Below are 10,733 nucleotides of genomic sequence, written 5' to 3'. Positions count from 1 at the left end.
AAATACTATACTATGCGCTATGCGCTTATTTCCGAATTTCTGCATTGTATATATAAGCTTCGAAAAAATCGAAACAAACGAGGATACTTATTTCTCTGTGTATAAGCCGCACCCTCCATTTACAACATTCCAGAAAAAAGAAAAACAATACCAGCCGTAAAATCCATGCAGATAACTAAATACAACGCCCGAATCTTCGCAAAAATGCTACAGAAAATCTGAGAATGGTGTACTAATGTGTAAGCATTATTTTGCTCGGCTGCTACTTTCCTTTTCCTTGCTTATTCAGCTAACTTATGCATGTCTACCAATCGCTACCAATCATCTACTATTACACTATTGTAATGATTGCATGTGTTAGCTTGACCAATTATCCATTTATTTTTATATTATTGTATCAACTGAGCCGAAACACCGTCCCGACCGGTTTTTTTTTTTTTTTTGCCGCACCGCAGCTTTTCCTATATTCCTTTTTTGTTACGCCCTTGACGTGGCTACAACACCAGTTGTTTTTCTTTCTTTTTTAATGCGAAAGTATTTTATACCACTTTAAGCAAAAATCGGGCGTTGTAGTCGGCGGCGTGACCGAATGATGGTACCGAAAATGGCCGACGGTAAACAGTAAAACCACATAAAAACACTTGAATTGACATCGAACTTCTCAGGGAGGTTCCTCTGAAGAAATAAAATTAATGCCTTCGAACAGAACACTAGTCAAATTTATATCTAGGTGAGAATGGAACTCGGGTCTCCGGGGTGCGAGATGAGTACGCTTCCTCGGCGCCAGGGCGTCCTTTTTTTTAATGTCTGTTTTGTACTACTATATCGAACAACAAATGGCATTGGCGAAAGCAAGATAAATTAGTAAGTTTTCAGCACCAAGTGTCAGCCTTACTGGGCTGACTATTTTAGAATTCTTTAAGCTCGGTCAAAGGTTCCACCCTCGACAGCCTCGCAGGTGCGCAATCTTGTGCTTCCTGAATAACTAAAAATCCTGACATGGATTCTCGAAAATACATTCGTGCAGGCTAAGCATCTGGATCGCAGTGAAACCCCGCCATACGGGCGTGCCATAGACAGTGAAGGCCAACTAGCATAATAAGGTCAAACAGAAGTCCATCATCGTTTTCTATACATAAATATATAATACCCTGTGGATCTAACGGAAAATCTTTCTTGGTGGCCCTCTGAAGTACATCCCAAAAGAAGACAAGATCTAGAAAGGTGTGCGTGCGTCATTGAGCACCTCACGTCGCAGCCATCTGGCCGGCTAAACGTGTGGCCTAGTGCGTGCGTCGTTGTTCACGTGACGGCGCCGCCAGTGGGCAGGAGGTGGCGCCACGTCATGGGTGTATAAAATGAGTGTATAAAAACAAAAAAAAACATTCATGCCAAAATTGAATGAACCTGAGCGGTCCCTCGAGTAATGAACTCCTCGAGGGCAAGCGAGCGCGTTGAGGCGCTTGACGCGTTTCCACTTGGCCTCACCGAGGCGCAGTTAAAACGCAGGCGAGAGCTTGCGCTGACAAGGCACGCACAGTGACCCTTGAGATTTTTTCTTTCTTTTGCTAGTGCTACCAATCATCTACTATTACATTATTATAGCGATTACATGTGTTCACTTCTTTATTTCCACCCGCTGTGGTTGCTTAGTGGCTGTGGTGTCGGACTGCTAAGCACGTGTTCGCGGGATCAAATCCCGGCCCCGGCGGCCGAGTTTCGATGAGGGCAGAAACACCCGTGTGCTTAGATTTAGGTGCACGTTAAAAAAACCTCAGGCGGTCCAAATTTCCAGAGTCCCCCCACTAGGGCGTGTCTCATAATCAGAAAGTGGTTTTGGCACGTAGAACCTCATAATTTATTTTCCTTTCTTTTTTGTTACGAACTTGATGCGGGGGCGTGAACGTCACCATATATTTTTTTTAACGCTACAGTGATCTACTACAATGATCGATGCACGTTTTTTAACGTGCACTCATGACGTGAGATGTGCTTTGGGTCGGGGAAGGGGACTGACACTTAGTCAGGCATTCGTGCCTTTTTGTCAGCCTCTTTGACAGAAACTCTTCGTAATTTTTTTCTGTCAAAATAAACAAACCTTCATTCAAAAAATAAACAAACAAACTATTACATAATTATAACAATTCCACGTGTCAACTTCTTTATTTTCCTTTTTTTGGTACGACCTTGACGTGGCAACGGCGACGTAACCAGTTTAATTTCTTTAGTTTTTTTTAACGCTAACAATCATCTACTACTACTATAATAATTACAGGTGTTAACTTGACTAATTATGCATTTATTTTGCAGATATACGGCATCACAGGACGGTCAGATCTTGCTGGGGTATTCGCCAAATAATGCTTACGTACGCTGCGCTCTACGGTTCCAATCCCGCTCAGAAGTGTTTTACAGAGAAGCTGTTAGCCTCTCGTTGGTTGGCATTTCTTGTGCCTGCGTCCATGGGCAAAAATGTGCGCCGATTCCGGATGTCACGCAATACCGGGCCGATCTGCCGTGTATGTGAAACAGGCGTGAAGAACTCGGCAAAAGGAGGCGAAAAGTGTATACATTCTTTGAAATAACGCATACAACATACTGAGCAGCATTCGTCAATAAGGAACAAGCACAAAACAAGCATCCGACTCACATAATTGATGATAAGACGCTCCTGTAACAATTCAAAGCACGTAGCACTCCTCGCATACGTTATTTGGTAAATACTACTGTTGCGCAAGCTGCCATGGCGACGGCAGCTTGCGACGTAGAGAGTGACTTCACTAGCCTTTCGTATGCAAAAGTACGAGCCTAGTAATTGATTTCCTTGTTTTTTCAGCACCACTATGGGTCGACAACGCATAGTTAGGAATCCAAAGGAGCAGCGTGAATACGAGGAGCGGCAAAGGGAAAAAGAAAGGGCGATACGACCAGCGGCAGCGTGCGGAAAACTTTGCCCTAAAGGTGGTTTCACCAGAGCTGGGCCCGCGCTGCCGTGAAGCCACACCTTAGGCCTAAATTCACACATAATTTGCACGCATATTTTACTAATACATTCTCTAACTTTTTTCGGCTGTGCGTTTGCAGGACGGAACGCGCTAAGCTCGCGTGTAGGCGGAAATCGTCAAGCTGAACTTGCGCAGTAATAAAAATATTGCGCGCTAGCGCAGTGGTCAGCACGTTCGCCTCCCAAGTGCACATTGTTGCAGCGGCATGAGCTCAAATCCCAGTGGTGGAGGCTGTGAACGGGGTTTACCTTCTCTTCGCCCTATGTCGATAGTGAAGCTCAGAGTGAAAGGTGGTCTGATGGCTACACCATAGCGTCGATGCAGACAACAATCGCCGCCAGGGTATCGTAATGGACGGACGGGGGGCGGACTGGCCAAGTCCAGTTTCGAGCACTTGCCTACTGCCACAGTAAAATACCCATTTTACACGGAACTCTTTACACTTGGGCTTTGAAAAAATTAACCGACGATTACGATACTCCCTAAAGGGAGAGAGAGAGAGAGAAAGCAAGGACAGGAAAGGTAGGGAGGTCAACCAGAAAAGTATCCGGTTTGCTACCCTACACTGGGGGTGGGGGAAAGGGGAATAGAAAGAAGAAGAAAGGGAGAGAGTAAGCACAGAGTACGTGTGGGAGGGACACTATGCATAGGGACACTATAAACGGTCTCTTAAACCGGTGTACCTCAAGTATTGCAGTAATGCACGATTCGCTTTTCGTGCCAGTGACGGGTGTGGCCACGGTCCGAGTATCTTTGACTCCGTGAAAGGTCGTAAGTCTAGTTGGTGTAAAGTTTCCTGCAGAGAGAGGCGTTGTACATCGTAGCGGGGGCAGGTACACAATAGATGCTCGATGGTCTCCTCGCACCCACAGGAATCGCACATCGGGCTCTCAGCCATTCCCAAACGAAAGGAATATGAGTTTGTGAATGCTACTCCCAGCCATAAGCGGTACAGCAAGGTTGCTTCACCGCGGGAAAGGCTAGATGGCACTTGTAGCCGTAGCGTGGGGTCCAGTTTATATAATCGGCAGTTGAAGGCACCTGAACTCCAGAGATCTTGCGACTTTTTGCGTGCATGTAGGCGAAGTTCCCTGGCAGCATCAGACCTCACCAAAGGTATGGAACGCGTCTGGGTATCTTCGTGGGCAGACCGGGCAGCCTTGTCTGCTAGGTTGTTGCCGACAATGCCACAGTGAGCAGGAATCCATTGAAATGTAATGGTGTGCCCTCGTTCCAGAGCATGGTGGTGTACTTCCCTGATGTCAGCTATCATCTGCTCGTATACTCTGTGACGTAATGCAGACTTGATGCTGTGAAGGGCTGCCTTAGAGTCACAAAATACGACCCATTTCTCTGTGGGCTCTTCGGTGACGTACATCATAGCGGCATGGAGAGCTGCAAGTTCTGCCGATGTCGATGTAGTCGTGTGCGACAATTTGAATTTAACTGTAATCTTCTTGGCAGGTACGACGAATGCGGCAGTTGAGCTGGCACGTGAGGTCGAACCATCGGTATATATATGTATGCGGTCATGATACGTCTGGTGTAGTAATAGAAGCGTAAGTTGCTTCAGAGCCGGCGATGGATGATTTGACTTTTTTGTAATTCCAGGAATATCAAAGTTCACTTCAGGCTGTCGTAGGCACCACAGGGGAGATGAAGGCTTTGTCGCCGGTGTAAAAGATGACGGTATGCACTCTTGATGAGCGCTAATCACTCGTGAAAAGGTCGCTTGAGGTCTTTCGGCTGGTAGGGAGGTCAAATGATGGTCGGGGATCCTTGACAGATGGCGAATGTGCGCTCTGAGAGAGTCGACAACTACGTGTGTCTGGATCATATGGTCCCCAGCGATGGCAATTGTTGCTGCTGTTGACGTGCACCGAGGCAGCCCTAAACACGTGCGTAGGGCTTGACCTTGTATGCTCTCCAAGGCGCGAAAGTTCGTCTTGCACGCATTTGACAACACGGGTAGACTGTAACGCAGGAGTCCGAGAAACAGTACCCTGTAGAGCTGCATCATAGAACGGACTGGTGTACCCCAGTTTTTGCCGCAGAGAAATTTAAAGACCTGAGCAATGGCAACCAATTTCTTCTTTAGATAGACGCAGTGAGGGCTCCACGAGAGGTTGCGGTCAATGATTACACCCAGAAAGCGATGTGTCTTAGAATAGGATACCGCTTGACCATTAATTGAAACAGGATACGATGACATTTGTTTGCGCGTAAAGCCAACCAATGCGCACTTTTCAGTAGACAGGCTGAGGCCTTGTTCTCGTAGATAAGATGCCGTCATGGTTGCCGCCCGCTGAAGCCTGGCTCGTACCTGAGGTCGAGTCACCGCAGAAGCCCAGATGCAAATGTCGTCGGCGTATATTGAGACGTGAACTGACCGCGGTAGGTACTCCGCTAGTCCTACCAAGACGAGGTTGAACAGAATGGGGCTCAACACTCCACCCTGCGGCACACCATGCCTGATGTAATGTGCCGAAGTTGGGCCGTCTTCAGTCTGTAAGAAAAAGCACCTCTCAGTTAAATAGTCCCGAATCCATTGATACATCCGGCCACCAACTCCAACAGCCTCAAGCGAGTTCAGTATGGCCTCATGGGCGACGTTGTCGTATGCTCCTTTAATATCTAGGAAAAGTGCCACTGATAGGCGCTTGAGGCTTTTTTGATTTTGGACCCAGGTTACGAGGTCAATGACGTTGTCGATGGACGAGCGACCGCGACGAAAGCCCGTCATGGCGTCCGGATAGATGTTGAATCGCTCTAGGTACCATTCCAAGCGAGCAAGAATCATTCTTTCCATCAGTTTACCGACGCAGCTCGAAAGCGCAATCGGACGGTATGATGAGAGCTCAAGTGGAGACTTTCCAGGTTTCAGAATGGGGATCAAGCGGCTCGATTTCCATTGTGTAGGAACGGCGCCATTCTGCCAAGACTCATTGTAGTAGCTGAGCAGCTCATCACGTGCGTCATGTCCAAGGTGGCATAGGGCAGCATACGTGATGCCATCAGGTCCTGGTGACGACGAACGCCTGCAGGTCGCCAACGCAGCATCGAGCTCTTCGAGTGAAAAGAGCACGTTCATTTCTGGTACACGTGCCTCAGGGATGTCATTCAATGCTGCGTCAGTAATGGTGGCCGTGGACCCAGGAACCCGTGCACAGAACTCTTCAGCCACTTGAAGCTCCGAGCGGAGTTGGTATAGGGCCAGAGCAGCAAAGGGATTCCTTTGATGCGGAGATGAGCGAAGTCCCCTAACAGTTCTCCATATGTGCGAGAGCGATTTTCTGGGATCAAGCGACTGACAGAAAGTTTTCCATCGCTTGTCATCCAATTTATCTATACGACGCTGTACTTTCTTCTGTATGCGTCGTGAAGCCCGCAGATCCAAGACGGACTTCGTGCGCCGATACCTCCTCTCCGCCCGTCGGCGTTCCGCACGAAGCCTCTCCAGTTCCATATCTGAGTCTGTTCGCCTTGCTGACCTTGTGAGCGAGCAGATGGATGTTTTCAATGTCTCTGCGATTGCATCTTCGATGGTGTGTGAAAGGCCTTCTCGACATGCGCCATCCATATCCTTCTTAAACTTTGTCCAATCAACTGTACGCAAGACAGTAGAGGAGCGTTGCTCAACTCCTCTAATCTTTATGTATGTTGGAATATGGTCACTTCCATGTGTTTCAATGTCCGTAAACCAGTGGACGCTCGAGGCAAAGCGCCGTGACACGAAAGTTAAGTCCAAGCAGCTACTATAGGTGGTGCCTCGCAAAAACGTAGGGCTGCCGTCATTCACACAGCACAAATCATGGTCGGCAGCAAAGGAGGCGAGACTCCTGCCTTTGGAATCAATTTTAGTGCTTCCCCATAGCTGGTGATGCGCATTGAAGTCACCTGTGATAACCCAGGGGCCATTGTTCATCAGTAATATTTTCTTGAGTCGTTCGCCGTCAAAGTGACCCGCTGGGGATATATAGGCTCCAATTACTGTGAATGATACATCTTTCTTTTGGATATTCAGGCAGACATATTGGTTGTCATCGTGAGGCTCTACTGCGTTAGCGACATATGTAAAGTCCGTGCGGATGTAGATGATTACTTTCGTGCTCGCACCACATGTGGACGAGACGAAAGATTCGTAACCGGACAGTCTGAGTGGTGTTGACGTATTTGGTTCGCAGATGACCAGTATGGGAAAGCGATTTGTAAAAATGAATTGGCGAAGGTCTGCTATGCGGGTCCTTAGACCCCTAGCATTCCACTGAAAGATCGACGCACTTTTAACTTCAGTGCGGAAGGGGACTATTGGTCGAGCCATGATGCTTAAACGATGCTAGCAAGCACTGGATTTAGTGCATCCAGTATTTGCAGAGCACTTCGAGCTGCTGGGGTTTGCAGCTTGTTGAGTATGATGCGCATTGTATTAATTAGTGATTGCAGCATATCAGCCACCTGCTTGTCGTGGTCGCACAAATCACTGACAGTTGACTTCGGGGGTTGTCCAGCAAAACTTTGCTGTGATTCTGTCGGTGGATGCTGACGTTTCGGTAGAGGCGGCCAAGATTCTGCAGGTGTGGTCTTCTCAATTGTCTTGTTCTTCGCGGTCCATTCGACAGTGTCTGGCCCGGGCGGCAGAGGAGGAGGAGGTGGTGTAGGAAGTGGCATGCGCGTCGCAGAGACAACAGCCTTCCTTGAGGGGCGCCGGCGACGGGAACGTCGCTTCCTGACTTTTCGGCGGCTTCGCGATGAGATGAATGATCTCTCGCCATCTCCTTCAAGATAGCCATTTCCTTCCTAATATGCGGGCATTGCCTCGAGCAAGCTTCGTGTGACCCTCCGCAGTTTGAACACTTCATCACAGTCGCGCCACATTTATCTGCAGCGTGGGGCTCGGCGCAACGGGGGCATGCTGCCTGATTTTCGCAGATGCTGCTCACGTGTCCCAGTCTCATGCATTTGCGGCACTGGAGAGGTTTCGCAATGAAAGGCCGCACTGCATGTCTGAAGTGTCCCACCTTAACATGCGAGGGTATATATTTACCCTTGAATGCAATCTTCACGCAGCGTAAACTGCCTAGCCGCTTAACATCAACAATGACCTCATCATTGGCTGGCTTGATAAGAATTGGCAAGTCGTTATTAAGGATGGCGACGTCTACGTCGTAGATAACGCCGCTGACCACGTCAGATCCCAGAGGGATGTAAGAGTGCACCTGAATGCCATCGATGTCCGTCACGCTGCGTAGAGTGTTCAAAGCAGCCGCATGTTGGACATCAACCGCCAGTAGATTTTTCCGAGTGTTGACTCGAATGTCCGATATTTCATTTGGCACCAGGGCTTCCAGTGACATCGACACAGATTGCCTGTTGAGTAGCTTCATGTTGACGGTGGGAAGCAAGGGCACAAATATGATGGTATTGGTGTCCGGCCTCTGCATGTGTCTTACTGTTTGCGTGCTTGACGATGAGGACGTCCTGGTGTTTCTGCGCTTCGCCCTGCGGCTCTGCACCAGCTGGAAGTCGTCATCGGAAGTGTCCTCACTGCTGAGAGAGTAGACATGGGTGTCCTCGCTGTCGCTGTCGCTCTGCTGACCGTTCCGCTTCCTGGAGGCGGCCGCCGCTGACGCCGCCGTCGCCGGCAGACGTGCGGGGTCATCCACTTCCATCACGACCAAGCAGGGAGCGAGGAGCAGCGGATGAACTTAGAATTTCACAGAAATAAACTGGAGCAAGGAAGAACAGCTCTGTGTCAAAAACACTTCGTCGTCCCCCTAAAGGGAAATTTGAACCAAGCTCTGTATGTGTTCTCATTTCGCAGTATATTGAGGCTAAGATTTTGAGAGACATGTAGCAGAGTTGGCAGTCGTCGAAAATCTGATCTGCGGGTCAAGCGCGTCGACTTTGTGAGGATTTGGGGAATTTGACGCGCCATTGCGCGGGCGCATTTCGCCTGTTTCTGCAATCCCTACGCCTCACTCCCTCCTTGCCCTGAACCAGTTGTCAGCGGTGGCGCTCCACTCGCAATGGTTTGCCGTGAGGGCGGAGCCCCTGGTGGCTACTCTCGTGGCGTTAGCGTGTGTCTTCTCCCTTGAGACTGCACTCGGTACGCACATGCTTCCTCTCGTACGCCGACACCTTTGTGACTAGGACTGAGCTCACGCATGGTGCATTTGCCCGTGCGGGGAGCGCGTACCTCGTGTTGATCCTTTCCCGACGCTAAGTCGAGGAACGGGTGTCTACTGCTCGCGCGAGTTCGTACCACGCCGAGCCACACTTATCGGAGTCCCAAGCCGAAGGAGATTGCCTGAGCTCTCGCGAGTTGGCCCATTTATTATCGTGAGAGCAAGTAGCATAGCCGGCGGGACTTCTTCTAGCACCGTGTCCCAGTGCCTGCGAGGGCCTGTGCCCTCGCAGCCACGTGCTATAGACGCCCCTGACTGTATCTTTCGCCCTTGGTGCGGGACCCCTTTGGTTCCCCGTCGCCCGGGAGTGGGCGTTTGTGCAGTGTCGGGTGCCGGCGGATACAGTAAACGGTTTCGGCTAACCAGGACAATACTGTTCTTGCGCACGTCGCTCGGTAGCCCCTTGCGACCTGAGCTTGCGCGAAGTGGTGCTAGAGGCTGACGACTGACGCGGCCCTGTGGCTTGCTAAGCTCGTACCCGCGGTGGTCGGTACACCTGTGAGACCTGGAGATCCCACACTCCCACAACCTTTATACATGACTCGTCAAAGGTTCCAGTGCAATCGCTGGTGCTGCGTGGCCTCCAAAAAGTACTACACAATTCCAGTCGCGCATACAATCAGATTACAAAACAATCGCAGACCATGACAACCGAAACAAGCGTGAACGAGACCAAAGCAAGCAAACCAAACAAGCGCCAGCGATAGCTGGCACGAGCAGAAGGTAGTACGAAACGAATTGTCCTGCTGAAACCAGGTACGAGTACGCATCGAGCGGTCGGGCGGGTGAGCATGACACCAGTTTCTCGCGCGCACGTCACTGAAGGGGCCGCTCTCATTCGTCTCAGCCAATCGCGGCTCGCATCTTTCATCTCCCGCTCCACGTTCACTCTTTCATCTTGCGCTGTGCTCGTTCGCTCGGTTACGTCGTCGCCACCGCCGCTGACGCCGGCGCTCGCCGCAGGAACGGGCGCCTAAGAGCTGCGCTCTAAAATTTGGCAGAGACACGTAAGGCTTTTCACGTGTAGAAATGCGAAAGCATTAGAGTACCTTTGGTGAAATGTTTTCGAATGATGTTTTCGGCATGCATTAAAATTCTGTCTCCTGATTGGGTGTGTGTGTTTGCGTAAATATTGGCCAGAGACCGGCTCATTTTCTGCACTCATGACGTGGCGTCGTGAGTCCGTCACAGTAGACACAGCACCGATGAAATCCGAAGAGCAAATGACGAGCGGGAGGCAGCACGCTCATTTTATACAAACAAGACGTGGCGCCACCTCCTCCCCATCCGCTGTGCCATCACTTTCCCAACGACGCACGCACTAGGCACACCTTTAGTCATCCGGAACCGCGGTGCCGCCGTGGTGTCAAGGAAGCGTGCTCGTATCCAACCCAGACCGAAATGTACCTAATTTTCTTTTGAAAGCCGCTAATTTACTTTGTTTACAGAAACCTCCCTGAGTAATTTGACGTCAGCCCGATCATTATTGACGTGTTCTTACTCTGCGCCGTCGGCCATCTTTGGTGCCTTATATCGGTCACGC

Source organism: Dermacentor albipictus, chromosome 1 (genome assembly GCF_038994185.2).
Source record: "Dermacentor albipictus isolate Rhodes 1998 colony chromosome 1, USDA_Dalb.pri_finalv2, whole genome shotgun sequence".
Classification (NCBI taxonomy): domain Eukaryota; kingdom Metazoa; phylum Arthropoda; class Arachnida; order Ixodida; family Ixodidae; genus Dermacentor; species Dermacentor albipictus.
The sequence above is the reverse complement of the archived record's forward strand: the minus strand, read 5'-3'. Positions refer to the sequence as shown.